This window comes from Hibiscus syriacus, unplaced genomic scaffold, assembly GCF_006381635.1.
Source record: "Hibiscus syriacus cultivar Baekdansim isolate YM2019G1 unplaced genomic scaffold, ASM638163v2 tig00117048_pilon, whole genome shotgun sequence".
NCBI lineage: Eukaryota > Viridiplantae > Streptophyta > Magnoliopsida > Malvales > Malvaceae > Hibiscus > Hibiscus syriacus.
This window is the reverse complement of record NW_024063538.1, coordinates 4345344-4367669: the sequence shown is the minus strand read 5'-3', so window position 1 is coordinate 4367669 and position 22326 is coordinate 4345344. Positions and strand designations below refer to the sequence as shown.

The 22326-nt window shown below is 35.3% G+C and overlaps 1 long non-coding RNA gene and 1 pseudogene across 1 annotated transcript; one reads left to right on the top strand and one right to left on the bottom strand.

Moving 5' to 3' along the window:
* Positions 1-9774: 9774 nt before the first annotated feature.
* Positions 9775-18041, top strand: LOC120197504. Its single transcript, XR_005523271.1, has 3 exons — positions 9775-9914; positions 12246-12247; positions 18031-18041. It is a non-coding gene; the product is annotated as an uncharacterized LOC120197504 (long non-coding RNA).
* Positions 12675-22326, bottom strand: part of LOC120197503 — a 35098-nt pseudogene continuing 25446 nt past the window's right edge.

Here is a 22326-nt window from a genome sequence, read left to right as displayed (position 1 = left end):
TATTTGTTAGCTATTTGTGGAAAACTATACTTTGACTGTAACACCCCCAACCCATACCCGACCCGGATATGAGTCAGAGATACTACATTGACTTTAAAACACAACTCTTAATAAATAATAGTAAAATATTGGGACTTGTACTAAGAAAATACAATAATATACATACTGTAATATAAGTTTACAAAAAAAATATTCAGAGCATACACAACTTAACTCTTTAATTACATGCCAACTGCTATTTACATAACAAAATAACCTACTGATAAGTTGCTTCTGATCTGATGGTTGCAGGAGTAATACTGTCAAGCTGCTTCACCTGTCTTCTATTTCCTCGGATCCTACGTGTGAAACACTCACACGCTAAGTCATCGACTTAGTGAGGCAACAATAATAAGGCAATGTAATGTAATGAAAATGTCAGGATCATATGAGATGAGATGCAAACATGTAACTAATCAATGTAGTATACTTCATCAATATCCATACCTGTAAGCGTATGACTGTAACATTCATTATTCAGTATTAATAAGTTTATTGGCCCATGATAGCATATTGAGAACCTAAGGTATTTGAGTAATGTGAGGTTGTGCACTATGCTGTCACCACAGCTCGTATAAATGCACCGAAGTGCCCGTAGAATTGCACCGAAGTGCCCGTAGAATTGCACCGAAGTGCCCGTAGAATTATGTCCATAAGGACCACGTAGAATTCCTTAAGAATCATATACATATACTATGGATCAAGTATGTGTCTTTCAAGACTTAATACAGGTTCCAAAGGATATACATATGTCCTAAAGAACCGAGTATACCCTCTACCCTTGGCATGCCAACTATACCGATAGTTCTCATCTACCTAACATGGGCTTATACATTTCCCGTAGTTCATATCGCGTAGACATAGTATTTCCATACCTTTAACACATAGGCATATCATTTACATACCTTTATCACATAGTGCATATAACTTTTCTGCATAATCATGTCATGTAATACATACAATATGAATTCATGTCATGTAATACATTTAATACAAATTCATGTCATGTATCATAATATGGAATGTAATCATATGTCAAAATATGGAATCTAGACTTATCACAAGTCTAGAACTGAATATACTACTATATTCATGCTATGCATATGCACTCACCTATACTTCTTTGCCTTTTCCTCGATCGATCCTACTTGTAGATTGTTCCCGAACTCGAGTAGGCTCGGTATCTACAAACATAATTTTTAAGATGATCATCAGATGTCTATGTCTTGCAATTAAGCTTTAATAGCTTACTAATTTAAAGAATTTATAGCTTAGTCTTGCTTTCTTTTCTTTCTTCTTCTTTTTCTCATGGGGAATCGGTTCCCCCCTGGGGGTATCGATTCCCCTCAAGCAATCTGGAATTTCATATACGATGAGGGGTATCGGTTCCCCCCCCTGGGGGTATCGATTCCTCTTGCATTCTGGAAATTCATTTCGTTGAAGGGGTATCGGTTCCCTTGAATGGGTACCGATTCCCCTAACCCAGAAATCCTATTTTGAGCCCGGAAATCATCTAATTTCAGCTCAAACATACTTATTTCAATCCCTTTAACACTCTTAGCTCTCATACACTTACTTAAACTAATTATTAACCATTCAATACCTCTAAAACTAAGAAAACCTCATCCATATAGAATTGAAGAATCTTACTCCAATTTCAACTTGTTCTAATTTCAATTCTATTACTTCATACTTCTTAATTAGCTTATTGACAAGTCAAAAATCTGATTCAAACATCAAAACTCATTCCTATCAAGATTTCATCTAAAAACTCATTTTCCAAATCATTCTCTAAATCACTTATCTTGTTGTTTTAATGTCATATAAGGTTTCCTTTATCTTATATAACATACCAACTTCATTTCCAATCTTAACAATCCAAGAAACTACCAAGTTCAGTTTCTTACCTATAATTGCAAGCCCACGGTTGGAGGAGGAAGAGGAGAAAGTAAGGAAGAAGAAGAAGAAATGGGAGGTTCTGGAACCTAAAATCACACGTGGGTATCATATACCCCATAACATTTTATTTTAATTAAATTTTCCTTACCAATGACCATTTGGTCCCTACATTCATTTCATATTTACTAACCTTTATTTTTAAACTATATAATCATTCTACTTTAATCCCCAAATGTTGAAACTTTGCAAATCAATCACTCACCCGACATGGAGGATGTTACAAATCTCTCCCCCTTAAGAAAATTCGTCCTCGAATTTTCATTGCACAAACAAATGAGGGTATTGATGTCGCATATCTTCTTCACGCTCCCATGTTGCTTCTTCTACTTTGTGATTTCTCCACAACACTTTGACCAAAGGAATGGTCTTGTTCCTCAATTGCTTAACTTCATGTGCTAAGATTTGAATCGGTTCTTCCTCATATGTCAAGTCAGGACGAACCTCAATCTCTTCTGGGGTCACGATATGAGAAGGGTCAGATCTATATCTTCGAAACATTGAAACGTGAAAAACATCATGTATCTTTTCCATCTCAGGTGGTAAAATTAGCTGATATGCTACTGGTCCTACTCTCTTTACAATCTCATATGGTCCAATAAACCGAGGACTCAATTTTCCTTTCCGACCAAATCTCAACACCTTCTTCCATGGAGACACTTTTAAAAACACCTTATCTCCAACTTGAAATTCAATTTCTTTCCTCTTAAGATCAGAATAGGACTTTTGCCGATCAGAGGCCACTTTGAGGTTATGCTGAATTTCTCGAACTTTCTGTTCTACATCTTGAATTAAATCCGGACCAAGAACACTTCGGTCTTTGAGTTCATACCAATTTAATGGAGTACGACATTTTCTTCCATATAATGCTTCATAGGGGGCCATCTTTATACTAGACTGATAACTATTGTTGTAAGCGAACTCTGCCAGCGGTAAATACTTTTCCCATGATCCTTTAAATTCCATTACGCACGCTCTCAACATATCTTCCAATATCTGAATAGTTCTCTTTGATTGCCCATCAGAGGATGAAAAGCCGTACTAAAGTTTAAACGAGTCCCCAACGCTCCATGCAAAGATTTCCAGAATCTAGAAGTGAATCGAGGGTCCCGATCAGAGACTATGGAAACAGGTACTCCATGCAATCTAATAACTTCTCTAATATACAGCTCTGCATACTTTTCCATAGAAATCCGTTCTAACAGGGAGGAAATGCGCTGACTTAGTTAATCGATCAACAATTACCCAGATTGATTCTCTTTTGTTCGGAGTCAAGGGTAACCCCGAAACAAAATCCATCGTAACATTTTCCCACTTCCATTGAGGAATGAAAAGCGGTTGTAATAATCCTGATGGAACTTGATGCTCGGCTTTGACTTGTTGACATATCAAACATTTAGACACAAATTCTGTGATGCTTCGCTTCATCCCTGACCACCAAAATCGATCCTTCAAATCCATATACATCTTGGTTCCACCCGGGTGCATCGTTAACGGACTGCAATGAGCCTCTGTTAATATCTCCTTCTTCAAGTCGTCATTGTCGGGTATTACAATTTCCTTTACAATAAAGATTTCCATCTGACTTAATCTCAAAGTCTTTAATCTCTTTGTTCTTTACTTGCTCAATTCTTTTCAAACACATTTCATCTTTACCTTGCAATTCTCCTATTCGTTCCAACCATGTTGGTCTAAGGGTTAATTCTGCACAAAGATCACCGTCTCCCGTTAAAGATAATCTTTCATCCATAGCTCGTAAAGCTGCAAACGTCTTTCTACTCAGAGCATCTGCTACCACATTAGCCTTTCCGGGATGATAGTCAATTATCACATCGTAATCCTTTAAGAACTCTACCCATCTACGTTGCCTCAAATTCAATTCTTTTTGAGTCATCAGGTACTTCAGGCTCTTATGATCAGTATATAAGTAACAACGCTCCCCATAAAGATAATGACGCCAAATCCTGAGAGCGAATACTACAGCAGCCATTTCTAGATCATGAGTGGGGTAATTCCTTTCATGTGGTTTCAACTGTCTCGATGCGTACGCTACCACTTTTCCTTCTTGCATTAGTACACACCCCAACCCGTTATGGGATGCGTCACTGTATACTACAAAATTCTTGCCAGATTCCGGTTGAACCAATATCGGAGTTTCCGTCAGAATTCTCTTTAAAACTTCGAAGCTTTCTTGACATCCAGAAGTCCAAACAAATGGTACGTTCTTTCTCATTAGCTTTGTTAAAGGCAGCACAATCATAGAAAAATTCTTAACGAATCTTCGATAATAACCGGCAAGTCCAAGAAAACTCCGAACTTCAGACACATTCTTAGGAACTTCCCAATCCATTATAGCTTTAACTTTCTGAGGGTCTACTCTAATCCCAACTGCCGAGATCACATGCCCCAGGAAAATTACTTCCTTTAACCAGAACTCACATTTGGACAATTTGGCATACAACTTTTTATCTCTTAAAATTTGCAAGACGATCCTCAGATGTGTGCTATGCTCTTCAGGGGATTTCGAGTACACCAGTATGTCATCAATAAAGACAACAACAAACTGGTCCAAGTAGGGCTGAAAAATCCTGTTCATAAGATCCATGAAAGCAGCAGGTGCATTCGTTACTCCGAATGGCATTACGATGAATTCATAATGACCATATCTCGTTCTGAAAGCTGTCTTCGGAGTATCTTTCTCCTGGATCTTCAATTGATGATAACCAGAACGTAGATCAATCTTTGAAAATACCGAAGCTCCTTTTAGTTGATCAAACAAGTCATCAATGCGCGGAAGGGGATACTTGTTCTTGATGGTCACCTTATTGAGCTGTCGATAGTCAATGCAAAGACGCATTGATCCATCCTTCTTTTTAAAATAACACCGGAGCTCCCAAGGCGATACACTTGGTTGGATAAATCCCTTCTCTAGCAATTCTTGTAATTGATTCTTTAACTCTTGCAATTCTTTCGGAGCCATTCGATAAGGTGCCATTGCAATCGGAGCTGTTCCCGGTATTATTTCTATTTGGAATTCTACCTCTCTATCCGGAGGTAATCCTGGCAATTCAGCAGGAAAAACATCAGGGAACTCTCAAACTATTGGAATTTCCTCTAACCTTTTCTTGAGCTCTTGAATCAATCACATTTGCCAGAAAACCCTGACATCCTTGTAGCAATAATTTCTTGGCAGACATCACTGATATTACATTCGCTAACGGATTAAACTTTTCACTGTTCACACTTATCTCTATTCCGTCTGGACTTTTCAGAGTTACCTTTTTCAATCTGCAACTAACATCTCCATAATACCGGAACAACCAATCCATTCCCAGAATCACTTCAAACTCGTCAAAGGGTAATTCCATCAGATTAGCAGGGAATTCAATTCCCTGAATCTTTATGGGACACCCCTTACAAACTTTATTCACCCGGGCACTCTGGCCTAACGGAGTTGTTACTATATTCTCATTACTCGTAGCTTCTAAGGGAATCCCCAACTCCTTTACTAACTTACTTGTAATATAAGAATAATTAGAACCCGGATCAATCAGTACCAATACTAATTTATCATACAACTGAAAAGTACCTGCTATAATATCAGGGTCATCACGGTCTTCACTTGTCTTTAGGTTGTATACTCGAGCAGTGGATCGAACTTCAGGTTGAGCAGAGAATTCAGACGGGTTCCTTCCTCTGCCTCTTCCTCGTCCCCTTTGTGAGAAAGAACCAGCTCTTCCAGATGGTGCCGGCTCACCAACAATCAAGGGACAATCCTGGACAAAATGTCCGGCATCCCCGCATCGAAAACAAGTCCCAGCTGCCATACGATAATCCCCATAATGGTTTTTCCCGCAGTGCTCACAATGTTTCCTTTGACCCGGAGAGTCTCCCAGCACCAGATTCTACTGACTGCGTCTGTCTAGGTCTTGCCTGACTTGCTCCCCTAGCAGACGATGCAACTGATTCTGATCTAGTTTGTGACCGAAATCCCGAGTCTCTTCCCCTTTTTGTTGGTGTTGAACCAGAATAAGTAGTCGTCCTCTTTGATGTCTGAACTCTCGAGTCCCCAAATCTTTCATTCTGAGACCTTTCAAGAGCTTTTGCACGATTGATCACCTCCTGGAACGAGGACAGGTTTAATACTATCAACATTTCTTTAAGTCTAGGGCGCAAGCCCTCCACGAACCACTCGCAAGCATCTTTTTCAGTAGGCACAAGCTCAGCTGCAAACCTGCTCAGCTTATTAAACTCACATTCGTACTCATACACAGAGCGGCTCATCTGCTTCAAATTCATAAATTCATGCTTCATTTGTCGGATAAACTGATCTCCAATATACTTGTTTTTAAATTCTTCTAAAAACAAAGACCAAGTCAACCGGTCGGTTGACATCCTCATGGTGACATTCGTCCACCATATCCTCGCCTGACCCCTTAATAAAGACACAGCTCCATCTAATTTCTCCACTTCGGAACAGTGGAGACCATCTAACATGATTTTCAAATCATTCAACCAAAGATCCGCTGACACCGGACCTTCCTCAGCTTCTCCCTTAAATTCGGGAGCTCCTAAACTTCTCAACTCTTTTGCTACATTAATTCTTGGAGTTAGTGGAGCAGGAGGTTGAAGACGCGTCAGAATAGCGTCTAACGTTCTGAAGAACGTATCTTGATCTTGCACAGGCACTCCTTGAGATGCCTGTTCTTCACCTTGCCTGGCCAGGGCAGGTGAATTACTGCTTTAGCATGCCTATCTTCTCCCGCTTCACTTCGGGAGCTATTATGTCCGGACATCTAATAAGAATAAACACATTATCCTATTAACAAAACAGCATACTCATACTATACCAGATCAGAAGTTCTCACTATTTGTTGGCATGTATTCCATTTAAAGACTCCATAGACTCTGGTTTATGCCTAGAATCGGCTAAACCATAGCTCTGATACCATTAAATGTAACACCCCCAACCCATACCCGACCCGGATATGAGTCAGAGATACTACATTGACTTTAAAACACAACTCTTAATAAATAATAGTAAAATATTGGGACTTGTACTAAGAAAATACAATAATATACATACTGTAATATAAGTTTACAAAAAAAATATTCAGAGCATACACAACTTAACTCTTTAATTACATGCCAACTGCTATTTACATAACAAAATAACCTACTGATAAGTTGCTTCTGATCTGATGGTTGCAGGAGTAATACTGTCAAGCTTCACCTGTCTCTTCTATTTTCCTCGGATCCTACGTGTGAAACACTCACACGCTAAGTCATCGACTTAGTGAGGCAACAATAATAAGGCAATGTAATGTAATGAAAATGTCAGGATCATATGAGATGAGATGCAAACATGTAACTAATCAATGTAGTATCAAGCTGCTTCACCTGTCTCTTCTATTTTCCTCGATCCTACGTGTGAAACACTCACACCTAAGTCATCGACTTAGTGAGGCAACAATAATAAGGCAATGTAATGTAATGAAAATGTCAGGATCATATGAGATGAGATGCAAACATGTAACTAATCAATGTAGTATACTTCATCAATATCCATACCTGTAAGCGTATGACTGTAACATTCATTATTCAGTATTAATAAGTTTATTGCGAGTATACCCTCTACCCTTGGCATGCCAACTATACCGATAGTTCTCATCTACCTAACATGGGCTTATACATTTCCCGTAGTTCATATCGCGTAGACATAGTATTTCCATACCTTTAAACACATAGGCATATCATTTACATACCTTTATCACATAGTGCATATAACTTTTCTGCATAATCATGTCATGTAATACATACAATATGAATTCATGTCATGTAATACATTTAATACAAATTCATGTCATGTATCATAATATGGAATGTAATCATATGTCAAATATGGAATCTAGACTTAGCACAAGTCTAGAACTGAATATACTACTATATTTATGCTATGCATATGCACTCACCTATACTTCTTTGCCTTTTCCTCGATCGATCCTACTTGTAGATTGTTCCCGAACTCGAGTAGGCTCGTATCTACATAAACATAATTTTTAAGATGATCATCAGATGTCTATGTCTTGCAATTAAGCTTTAATAGCTTACTAATTTAAAGAATTTATAGCTTAGTCTTGCTTTCTTTTCTTTCTTTCTTTTTCTCATGGGGGAATCGGTTCCCCCCCCTGGGGGTATCGATTCCCTCAAGCAATCTGGAATTTCATATACGATGAGGGGGTATCGGTTCCCCCCCTGGGGGTATCGATTCCCCTCTTGCATTCTGGAATTCATTCGTTGAAGGGGTATCGGTTCCCCTTGAATGGGTACCGATTCCCCTAACCCAGAAATCCTATTTTGAGCCCGGAAATCATCTAATTTCAGCTCAAACATACTTATTTCAATCCCTTTAACACTCTTAGCTCTCATACACTTACTTAACTAATTATTAACCATTCAATACCTCTAAAACTAAGAAAACTCCTCATCCATATAGAATTGAAGAATCTTACTCCAATTTTAACTTGTTCTAATTTCAATTCTATTACTTCATACTTCTTAATTAGCTTATTGACAAGTCAAAAATCTGATTCAAACATCAAAACTCATTCCTATCAGATTTCATCTAAAACTCATTTTCCAAATCATTCTCTAAATCACTTATCTTGTTGTTTTAATGTCATATAGGTTTCCTTTATCTTATATAACATACCAACTTTCATTTCCATCTTAACAATCCAAGAAACTACCAAGTTCAGTTTCTTACCTATAATTGCAAGCCCACGGTTGGAGGAGGAAGAGGAGAAAGTAAGGAAGAATGAAGAAGAAATGGGAGGTTCTGGAACCTAAAATCACACGTGGGTATCATATACCCCATAACATTTTATTTTAATTAAATTTTCCTTACCAATGACCATTTGGTCCCTACCTTCATTTCATATTTACTAACCTTTATTTTTAAACTATATAATCATTCTACTTTAATCCCCAAATGTTGAAACTTTGCAAATCAATCACTCACCCGACATGGAGGATGTTACATTGACTGCAGTTGTTTACAACTCAGTGCTGCATTATATAGGAATGAATTGAGTTACCTTGGTTTCTTGTAAATTTTGTTTAGATCCTATTTGCTGACATTGATGTCTTTCATAATAACACAAAATGAAGGCATTTGCATATTTAGTCTTCCCAAACTCGGTCCATTCAGTCCTTCCTGAAGGATCACCAAGTGTGCAAGGTGAACCTATTCATTGTTGTCTATTAGTCTTTCCTTTTTATTTTAAGTTTACTTTGTGGCTGCAGTCACATGTAATTGCAAAGATTTTCATGTTTTTGAGGGTTTAAGGCTACTATCAGATAAACTGAATGCATCACTTTCATTGGCTTTCATTAGGCTACTATCAGATAAACTGAATGCATCACTTTCATTGGCATTTCTGGACCAAGAACTTGGAATTGATACCAGCTTCAATGAAATGAAGTTGCTTGCCTTTGAAGTCTTTCTTGCATGGAATTTGGGTGTTGTAACAACTATGATGTTTATTTTTGGCCTCTTGAAGTATTAGTTGGGCTTAAATAATCTGTGATGAAATATTTGTTTCTAATATATTCTTTATTCGAATCCTTCTTCCAGTGGATGATTATTTTTACTACCACCAAATTGTCTGATTTTCTCGGGAAGAACTTGCAACAACAGTCAACTGATTCATCTAAAGCTGGGTGACTTTATAGCACGTTCAGGAATCCTTGGTTTGTTGAATTTCATGTTCTACCAGATATTAGCATTAGCCATAGTTGTACTGATTGATCACTCATTTCCTCAAACTTCCATAACCCTTTTGACCAAATTGTATTAGAAGTTTGATGTAAAGATACCCTTATTGTTTCTAAGTTGTGATCTTGCTACTATCATTGTTGTTTAATGAAAGGAAACTTTTACTTCCCTGCCAATCAGTTTTTACTAGTCTTTAATGAATCAACCGATTTTTCACTAGTTCGAAAAATCTTTAGATTAATGATATTTGTCTATTCGGACAGAGTACTTGTTCTTAATTCAATTGGTTATGTACTATTGTTGTTTTAATTTTGTGTACTATTAATTAAACATTCTTAGGATTTATAAACTTTTATAATATATTTTTAATCAATTATTAATATTATCTAAAATACAGATTTTTATAAAATATAATTATATATAAAAAATGAACCTTTAAAAATAATAAATAATAAAATTTATCCAATATGTACAACTTCTTCATTAAAAACATATTCTGAAAACAGTTTTTAAGAAAATTACTCAAATAGTGTAAAACATTTTCCAGATTTCATTTTTCGGAAAACGTTTTCAGCGAACCAAACGGACCCTAAATTTCTCAATTTCCCTCTAAATTCTCAATTTCCCTATATTCTCAAAATTTCCCAATTTCCCTCTAAATTCCCAAATAAAATAAAAAAATTTCACACAAAAAAATATTTCTTTTAAAAAGTGTTCTCCCACCACTCACTAATAATATATATATATATATTAATATAAATTATAGTTTATAAACTATATACTTTTTATAGTTTACATATATATTTTACATATATAGTTTATATATATAGTTCATATAAACATAATTTATATATATAGCTTATAATAATTATATAGTTTATAATATAAATATAGTTTATATACATAGTTTATATATATAGTTTATATATAAACTTATATTATATATATTATTTTTTTAATTTTTTAAATGAATGTAATTTACTATATTTTCATTATTTCTTCACATTTTGCATTTATTTCGATTTCATCCTTTTGTGTTTTTAATTTATTTTAATTTTAAGTCTTTCACTTTTATATGCATTCAATTTAGTCCTTAAATTTATATTTGCATCTTCATTTGGCCAATTGTTAGTTGTTATTTATATTTTTGTAACTGACTCATGACTTTTTAAATGGGTATAACTTAGTCATTTTTTATATTAATTTAAACATCACACTTTAAATTTATTTCAATTTGGCCCCTTACTTATGTGTGTTGTTTAAATTATATTTTAAAATTTTATTTGTAATTTTACATTTCTTCAATTTTTTCCTTAAATTTATATTTTTTACAAAATTGATCCATGATTTTTTTTTGTAATTTACTCGAAATCATATACAATTACAACTTGCAATTCAACAATCACGAAAAATGACAAAATAATTAATCCAAAAATAAAAACGACCCGACCTGAACTCAATCCGTATCCGGTAAACATACGACCTGGATTTTATTTGTCAATGATGTGACATGATCTGAACGAGATCCGACTAAAGTCCACCCGAACCTGAATTAACCTGGTCTTAATCTGCTTCAGGCCTGAACTGACATCGATCCGAACTGAAAATGACCTAACCTGAACTCGATCTGGATCTGGTGTCAAATCAACCTGAAAATAACCCGAACTTATTTGACCTGACATGAACCCGATCTGGATCTGGTGTCAAATCAACCTGAGTTGACATGTACCCGATTTTACCCGACCTGCCAAGATGCGACTGAAATCTGTCTGAATACCTGATTTTACAACCCTACATATCTGCACATATCAACTTATTAATCAGTCGTGCGAATTAAATGGTCTTCGTAGTAAATGAATTATTATTATTTCTGAGGACCCGGGTTCGAGCATCATAGATGCCAGAAGTGTGAGTGTTTAATGTTGAAAGGTTGAGAGTTATCTTCGAATATATACTAACTTGTACTTACTTCAGATTATTAAAAAAAACTTATTAAACAATAGGTATTTCATAATGATATTGCAATCCTATGTAGAAGGTGAGTTTAAGATTGTATATTTAAAGTTTTCCAATTTTGTTCCTTTATCTGAATAAAATTTTAATATTCATTTATGATATGAACCAAATCAAAATATATCTATAAGGGATGGAGCTAGGAATTTAATTCAAGAGGGAAATTGAAAATGAGAGAAATCAAAATAAATCAAAATTTAAAAGCCTAAATAGGTAATTATCTTTATTTAATGGTAAAAATATTTGGGAGGGGGACAGTGGCCCCAAGACCTACATGACTCCATCCCTGAAACTTACTATTAAACATAAGAATGGTAGATATATCCCTTCCAATCCAACATAAATTTTTGATGGAGTCAAAATCATTAAGAAGAAAATGTCATTAGTATGATTAACAACCACCACATGGTTGCCATGTGACAAAAGATCTACATGTACTTTACATGTATTGATGTATAAGTAGTTTCTAAGATATTTCTCAATTTAGGCCTTATCATATTATAACTTCAGTTATCATCTTCAAAATACACATCGTAATAAATTGAATTGTTTTTTTTTCAAAATTTGACTCAAAAATTATATTCCTAAATTCGTATTTGTTTTAACTCAAAATTTGAATCAATTATGGGTTAAAAGTCTACACATGATCCAACCGACACAAATATATATTTACAAAATATTTATTTTCATTTGATAAAATAAAAATTTAATTAAAAAATAATGAGAGAATGTTATTGTAATTATCCCAAAATATATAAGAGACAACTATATTATTTCCTCAGTTCATATTTTTTTACCCTAAACTCGAACTCGTTTACATCGTTAAAAAAATCTGACCTGAACCTAGATTTAGAAAAACGATCCTATCAAGATGAACCGAAACTTTGGTGAATTAAAACCTTCAATCGGGCATCTTGATGCCGATGTAGAAGATGAAACTTTGGTTAATGAACACCTGGAATGGTACCCTTAACCATTTGCCGAGAACTGCACAGCCGGAAACCAGCTTTTTGTCGGTGGACACAAAGAATACTTAGTTTTATCACCTTCAGTTTTCTCTCTAGCTTCGGACGGCTTTAGCTCATCTGCTTCCCGATTAGATCTAGACCAACTAGGAGAAAAGACACACCCTGGAAGAGGAGGAAGTAAAAATGTACTCCCTGTGCTGCTAACAGGCTCCGAACCGAAGCTGTAAGTAGGAGGAATGCCAGAGTCAGCTCATTCCTGTATATCTTATTGACCCTCTAAACAGATACTGAAGCCGCCTCTTTCTGTTCCTTTAATCGGTTTAATTCAGTGAGCTCGCTTTCTGAAGCTCCTCTCTGAATTTGCAGTTGGCTCATCGTCAGAAGCGAGTAAGTCAGATTCCGAAGACCTGCCAGCCTTTTTGGTCACAACCCACTCATACGAGCTACCCAACTTGAATAGTCCCGATACAATCGCATTGAATTTGGTCACGGACATGGTGTTTTCAAATAGAAGGTAAGGAACAATGAAAGGGAATGATTTGAGGGCTGGAAGAATGTTGAGGAATGACATGAAAACCGGTGAAGGAGTAGAAGGGGAGGATAAGTTTCCTCAACAAAAAGAATAGCAATATTAAATTAGCTTTTTTTCCATATCGCTATCTGCAGAGTTACGGCAAAGAATAGCAATATTAAATTAGCTTTTTTTCCATATCGCTATCTGCAGAGTTACGGCATTAAAAGTACTTCAGTCTACCGTAAATAGATCATAAATGCCAAAGATTGAAAGTTGTGTAACGACGTATACCCTGGAAGTTATGATCGCCGGAAGGCATAAGCGGAAGAGGTGCATAGGTCCTGAATGCCAGCGATGTTGCTGCTTCCTATATGCTTCCTACGACTCCGGGATTTCACAATGGACCTAAAGTTCCATACAGTAACTAACAGCTGTTAGGACACTCCTTGAATCTTCCACCGAGGGGTTATTCGCTTAACGTCGCATGCATGACATGCAAGGGTGAAAATAAGGGAACCAAATTATATGAAGTCAATACAAGCAAAAGGAAATTAAAATGGCACCTTTACATCATTAAGGTAGATGAATTTCCAACCATTGAGATGTTCACGAACGGCTATGTCCATGTCCTCTACAGTTGTCCTTTCAGGCCAGCCTGATTCCTCGAGAGCTTTAATCCTCCAAACTCCAGCTGTTTCATTAAAACCGAAGAAATTTAAAAACACACCATTAACTTGATGTTCGACTTCGAAGTGGAAACATAAGTGTAGACACTCGTTTTTGTCCGGACTTAAAAATTATTATTATTATTATTATTACATGTTTGCAAGCTACTCTAGATGCCCAACTGAGACCCAATACAAGTTCAAGCAAACACAAACCCAACAACCCGACCCGTTTACAAGATTTGACCCGACCCAGAGAAGACTCGAACTGGCCCATAAGTGAAATTAGGGTTTTAACCCTAAATTGTTTTCAGCACCGCCAACAAGCGGAATTCGAGCAGTCCACCGACGCGTGTGAGGCACGCGTTCCTCCAACCGACGCGTGAGCCGCTACCGAGCCACCACCGACAGTCCTCATCATCATCCACCTACGAACAATGCACCCAAAACATTCAACATCCACCGAATCATCACCAAAGTCAAAAGCAAAAAGAAAAGCAATCCTAACCCCAAAAAACTCAGGATGATTTCATCTAAACCCATCATCATCTCACCAAACAAAAAAGAAAAAGGAACATGCAATCACCATTTTAAAAGGAGGCATTCGATGAGGAAAAAAAAGGGGAATTCGGAGAACATTGAGTGGCAACAAAGAAAAATATAGAAAAAGAAGAGAAATCATTCGGGAAAAAGGAACCGAAAAGAAAAAAACAAATATCGAAGAAAAAGAAAAGAAAGGAGGAGAAGGGGGAAAACTTACCCTTTTCTTTAGATCTGCTTCGATCTAGCCCCCATATCGAAAATCCGACATCGAATTCGTGTTGGGGAGGAGGAAACGCTTCAAGTGGTGTCTTCTTCGCTCTCCTCCGTCGTCGACAGACGACGGTCATCGCCGGTCAGCAGCAGCCGGCACGATGGAGTTCCATCGGAAAATAAATGAGGAAATGGGTGAGAAATGGGTTCGTTTGGGGCTTATATACATCTATTAAAATGACGTCGTTTTTATGGGGACCTTGAAAGCATTTTCGCGCGTGGGTTTATTACTCGAAAGGTCCTTTGTACTTTGTACCTTTCTATTTTAACCATTAATGCAACTTATTTTCCTTTTTATTTATAGCCTAGGTCATTATGTTTTAGTCTATTTATATTTTAGTAGTCTATTTTTCTTGGGTATTTTATTTCAGTCCTTATTTGGTTAGTTATTTCACTTTTATTAATGTTAAAATTTGTCAACAATATTAACAAATATTCTATTTTAGTCACTGTTTGTTATTTAGTTTAATTAATATTTGGTCCTTTATGTTTCTGTTTAATTCATTTCAGTCATTTATATTATTTGTGTGTTATTTTCATTTTAGTACCTGTATTATCTAATATTTTCTATATGGATTCTGGTTTATTTATAATTGCTATTCTGATCCTTTAAATTTCTATTTTTGCTATTTTAATCCCTTAAATTTCAATTTTTACTATTTTAGTCCTTTAAATGTATGTTTTTTCTATTTAGTCCCTTAAGTTTTTGCTTGTGCTATTATAGTCTTTTAAATTTTTGTTTATGCCATTTTAGTCCTTTCAGTTTCTGTTTTTGCTATTTTGGTTCTTGTAATTACCAAATACTATTTTTTGTCCAATTTGTAATATTTAGATGTTTTCATTTTATTCCTTATTTATGTGCACATTGGTATTTTTTATATATGTAAAATGAGAATTTTTCATTATGAGGGAAATATAAGAAGACATTTCCCAAATACAAGGGAAAGTGCCTTTTCGAGGATTTATCTAATAAATTTTGTTTCATATTCGATAATTTTATTTGTTCCATGTTTATTTATTTTGAGTATTTTTCATCGCTTTTCACTTTTATGTTGTGTTATTTTATATTTAAGAAGATTGCAAAATAATGTTTTTATGAGGGGAATCTATGGGAAAGTCTCCTAACTATAAAGGAAGTGTTTTCCCGAGGATTGTTCACACTTATTTAAATAAAGTCAAATGAATAAAAGGATCATAATTTGAATATATTTTCAAGTTTGTAATTCCCAATATTTAAACATTGTATAATCGTTTAGGTAACAAAATTTGGGCGATGTGGGGGTGTTAATCATTCCCCACGCACACCCCCACGCGTAATCGACTCTCGAATTCATTTAATCGAATCTTTGGTGACGCAGACTAGATTTTTGTCTTAAAAATGATTTTTCTTAAAATTGTTTTTTTAAAAAGATGTTTTTAGGTATTCGACCTACCTAATCCAAAGGTTGATGGCGACTCTATCCAATTTAATTCAAAATCACCAATTTTTCCAAAATTAAAATAATAATCGTTTTTAAAACAATAAATAATCGTTTTTAAAACAATAAATAATTGTTTCCTAAAAAAAGGTTATGACAGCTTGGCAACTTTACTAGGGACTTCGAGAGTCAGGCCGTGAACGATTATACATTGTTTTGTATTTGGGAATTACAAACTTAAAGTGTATTTAATTTTTGATCCTTTTATTTATTATGGGTTTCAACATATCATGCCTTATCCTACTTTTAACTAATCGTTTTTTTAGTGGTCTTCAGATTTAAACATATTTTTAGAACTTGTGAAAGTTTCATATTTTATCATGTTTAAAGGTTTGTGAGTTTCTCCTCACACACAACACGTGCATTTACATATCATAAGCTCACTTATGAGCTTTGTCCCTTTTAAGTTGAGGTGAAAGCATAGCCTACGTGAGATAATTTATTTCTCCGTACGGGTTTTAGCAAGTAATCTTTGGGGTTCATATACCTTATGTCTACGTGAGATAAATTGTTTCTCCGTATGGACATAAGGGAATGTATCCTCTCGAATTGAACTCGATCCACACGAACTTGTAATGGGTCAGGATTGAGGGTTTGGTAGCCTAAGGGGGAACCGACATTAAGGACAATTCAAGTACCTTTTTTTTCCGTTAGAGCCAAAACCATGCATATAGTGAGCCTTAGAATAGTCACTCTAGATATAGTCATATCGAATCTCTGTCCGTCAGTAGGTACCCAAATTAAGTATACACAAAGGAGAAGTGTTTCTGAACCTTTCTTTTTTGCTTTAAATTTTCTTTTCGAATAAAAGCATGCGAACTAGATACCATGCGGTTAGGATCATTTCATTGAAAATAATTATTTTGGGTAGAAAGCATGTTTGGGTAGCATCGCTATCTAATAAAAGCATGCTTGGGTAGATATAATGATTGAGTAGGTGTTATATTTATCTTTAAATAGAATCTTTTAATTTTATTGATTATTTTGACCACACTAACTTATCTTGTTTCTTTTGTTTGTGTCATTTTTCGTCCTTTGATGCATCGTATTTAAGAGGATCATCAGTTTTGCATCTTCGCATTCTGCATAATGCATTGTATTTCAGCGTATCATCACTTTTGCATCTGCATTTGCATCTTCACATTCTGCACGATCATCATAAATAAAAGAAAGGTGTTGATTAATCAAGATCATCATATTAGAAGAGTGACCATTAAAATGAAAAAGAGTTTTCATAATAAGGAAAAACATGATCCGGCGGTTCGAGCTTAGTCTGAAGAAACACAAAGGGAAAAAGGAGATAGTTTGCCTGGAGATTACGTCTCACAGATGTCTACAGATGTCAATGTCAAGAGGAATAATCTACAAGAGCTGATAGAGATTTGGGAAGAAGCTACCAAAGAAATTTCACAAGAAATATAGTGACATGGTTTATCTCCTCTGCGTAAAGATAGATGAGTCGTTGCTTAAAGCTCTGGTCTGATGCTGGAATTCCGTATACAATTGCTTCACTTTCAAAAGACAAGATTTAACACCAACAATAGAAGAGTATACTGCTCTATTCAATTTCGAGAGTCTCCATGTGGATAAAATTCATTCCAGACTTCCGAAAGTCCAATCCTTCAAAAGCAAGCTTGTGAAGATTACAAGTAAAGTTGAAGATTGAATAGAAGAGCACATCCAACAAAAGCAAGTGTCTTTTTATGACATTGTCTCAAGAAGATTTCTTTGAGAAGTTGGATAGAGGTATAAATCTTGCACCGACTATCTTGATAGAGACCTTCTGATCCTTAAATAAATGTCGTAGATTGAAGGGAAGTCGATTCAGAGGCTGTAATCAACTACTCAATGTCTTGATTCAGAGTCATTTATGGAATGAAGAGAAAGTTATTGGGGTCATGATTGAGATCATGGAGCTAAAGAAAAGGGCCAAATCACATTCGTAGATTGATCTCTCTTGTAAAGATGAAAACTCTTTTGGATAAATAAAACTCTTTCTAAGAATGATTACTTTTGGAAATCGATACCTTTTGCGTTCGCATTCTACATTGCATTCATTCAAGCATTCTTACATACATCATTTATAAAAAACATGTAATTAATCTGGGGAGGATTCGATGAAATGGTTCTAACCACGTGATACCACATGGAAACAAGAAGTTAAAATCAGTACAGTTGGAGCTTGTTCAACTGGTTGTAGGACTGAGGCTTCCAGAATGATCTAGAAAAAAAAGAGTCCCCATATCCCGAGGGCTACGATGTTAATCTCTTGTACAGTTACCATATAGGAAGCTCTAGACATTCCTCTGAGAACTGTAAGGCACTAAAGCGTAAGATCCAGAACCTGATGGATTCAGGGGCATGGACAATCGAAAAAGGATGGGGGCATGCCATCTACCACATTGCATTGAGAGCATTATTTTGCTTGAAATCGTTTTTGTTATGTCTTTTATATTTGTTTAATCTTTTAAACAACTGAACTTATGCTACCTTCTAAGGTTAAACAATTGAGTGATTTTTAAATCTTTAGTCCTTTGAATATCAAATGAATTACAGATTCTTTTAATTCTTCAAGAATTATAGATTTTTGACATATGACAAGATTAAACTTTTCTTATCCCATCTAAAACAAAAAAAATATCTTGATTCTTTACCCGAAATAATTCATGGCCACTACCAAATGACCAAATTTTGACATTATTTTTCTTTGAGATTTTGAAACATTATTTTCATCCTTTCATGACACATGAAGCCATACATATACCATTATTTGAGCCAATAAAATCACACCAACATTTTTTCTACCAATAAAACCTAAAGTCATTGAGTAAGATGTTCACTTGAACATAAACCTTCTTACCAGAATAAACCTCCTGGGGAATTCTCGCATTAATCCAATCACAATGACGTATGAGAATTGCTCCCAACGCTAGTTGAGCAGAACCTTGTAACTCCAGTTCAATCCAAACCAAGAGAGGCCTCATATCCTGAAGGTCATGATATTAACTCCATATGCAACTATCTTATTGGGAGATCAGGGCACATCACTGAGAACTGTGGGACATTGAAGCGCAAGGTCCAAGATCTGATCGATTCAGGGGCATTAACGTTCAATGTGTAATGGGGCATTTTGATCGGGAGTCGGCTAGGGCATCCATCAGTAGTTTTTGTTTCATTCTCATGCACATCATCTTGTTTGAACTTGTTTTTCTTTTGTGCTTCTTATGTATGAATGTTTGTAAGTCATTTGACGTTCAAACATTTCCAATAAAATGATTCCTTCTTAGGAAAAGAATAATGAGCAAATTTCAATCTAGAAATTCTTTGAATATCATTTTAATTAAAAACTTTTTAATAATTGAGGTTGTAAATCTTTGACAAATGACGAAATTGAATCTTGCAAAAGAAAGACCCCTTGATCCTACTCCAGAGATACACCAAAATATATACCCTTCTCTTGGAGGGACCGAGCTAGTTTTCTCTTTACATAAAGTGTCAATCAAAGGTTTGACATTCAGGTATGGGTCAGGAGCAGACAAAATGGGCAAATGACATATGAGATTACAAAGCTAATTGGTTCTACTTCTGTTGATGACGTTTAATGATGATCATGATCTTCTCAGATGGAATGGTCGAGTGGGTGAATCTAGTTTAGGTTAGTTACTTGGTAATTGAACTCTAACAATGAGATTTTCTGACCTTTAACAAACACCAGGACTATAACAGGTTCTCCTCAACAAGCTTAAGAAGTAGAATCCGTATACTAAAAAAAATAGCATATATATGTATACAATAAAGTTGAGCTATTCCTCTAAAGCAATTGGTTATAGGGGAAACTCAAAAGCCCTAGCTTTATGAATAGATTATATTCAAACCATGACATTGATCGGGTACTTGGCAATTCAGTGTATGCTCCACTGTGGTTGTCAAGTTAAAGACTTTGTGACAACATGAATCCTTCAGTTAGCCTAATAAAGGTGATTATAATATATATACAATAAAGCTTGAGTTGTCCCTGTAGAGCAATTGGTTAAATGCCCTGGCTTTATGGATAATATTCAGCTAGCCAGACAATGGAAAATCAAATTAAATTTACTAAATAAGGAGTTTCGTGAATATGGACTAAGGGATTTGAGGAACACCTGTTATAGTCGACTTCACACGAGCACTCAGAAGTCTCATTTTTAGATCGATATTTCTGTACTACCTTGACTAGAGGAGTCTACGAAGCTTGAACAAATGGAAGATTTTAGAGAACTAAAACAAAAGTGTTCTGAAAGGTCTAGCAATTGACTATGCTAGGTGTGTCATTTTGTCTGCCTGCAATCAAAATGCCAAACCAAGAAAGAGGGTCATGCCATAATCTTCAAGGTGACTGAATCAATGAAACAAATCCTAGAATTTAAGTAGCCAACCTCTGAACCAACCTTTTTGATCTTATATTTGTCAAAGATTTGCAGTTATCAATGATTAAAAGAGCAGTCGATTCTTTTGATATTTAATGAAGTCTTGTTTATGATTTGTTTCAATTGTGAAACTTAGAAGGAGGAATATTTTTTTAAAACTCTTTTGATATTTTTCAAAATTTTGAAAATCCAAAGGAAGAAAAACATTTTCAAACAAGATAAGTTCTTTGGAAGCATATCTTGGAATTCAAAAAATATCTCTCCGAAGCTCAAGATCGAAGCTGGGGCAAAGGGAGCCAATTTTTTGGACAAACTTTGATGGGAGCAAGAAGCAGAAAATACAATTAATTCTATCATGTATTAATTACATTTTTTTCATGAATAAAATTAATCCTAAAAATCTATCCTAGATACCTTTTTTGCGAGGATTTTAATGTATGCAATGATGAACGACTTTCTTTCTTTATCCCTTCACAAAAGGAGAAAATATCTATCCATTGTGTCCCCTTTGAGCCTAAATCATATTTTCTTCTGATTCAACCCTAACCAAGGATCACCCTCCAAACTGAGGGGCAAGGTGGAGGAAATTTGCTCGTATGAGTAAAGACATTGATTCAGATGAGATATCGAAAGGTGAACCAAATACCAAGCTCGAAGATCCAATCAGAACAAAGAGAAAAGAAGCAAAGAAAAAGAAAATAAAGAGCAAAGTGAGAAAAACAAAGAAAATAAATAAAAGAAAATAAATAAAGAAAAGGGGACAAGAAACCCATGAAAAGATTACCTCAAGTTAAATGGCGCATCAAGCTTCAAACCATGAGATTGATAAGCACAATCGTTCTAGAACTACTTCACTCGAAGATCATAGAGCATTAAGAGAGGAACGCATACGAGCATATTCAAATTGAGCAATACAAGATTGAAGGCATCAGAATGAATTGATCATTGGTTCAATAACCCTTAAAAACCTTTTTGGGGCTATTTATCCATTTCTTTCATAACCATGAACCATGGCCTACATTACGTGCCTTAAAAGTTCCTTCTAATCATACATGGATTTCTAAACAGAAGAGACTATCTTTTGACTTCATCCCGCACATCAGGATTAATCTTTATTTGCAAATGGTTTTCTAAAATCTTTAATGCATGATAGAGAAAAAACAAAAGGAGGTTCAAGACGTAAATTCTGAATAACGTCTTGAAACCAAAGGAGGATTCGAGTTGAAAACCTGAAAAGACGGCTCGAATATACAAATTCCTTGATAGGGCATCGCACAATCTGAGTGTGACCATGAGAATTGGGAGTCGGAGAACACTTCCAGTAGAGGAGCATACAAACTACCCCATCAAATCAAGTGAACATCAAAGAAACAAGAATGTCAAACCTTTGACCAAACACAATAACCTGAGATTTTTTATCCTTTCCTTACTTAACCATTTCCCAAAGATAGCTTTGATCTTGACACTTGTCAAATAGCTATAATTTATTGAAGGATTAACAATGTAATTAATTCTTTGATATCAAATGAACTCTAGTTTTATGATTTGTCTCAATTGTAAAACCTAGGAAGGGGCAATATTTTCAAAATCTTTGATTAAACATTTTTTCAAAAATCTTCAAATTGATATTTTCAGACTGTTGAAAATAAAAGAAAAACACTTTACAAACAATACAATTTCTCTGGAGTGGATCTTGG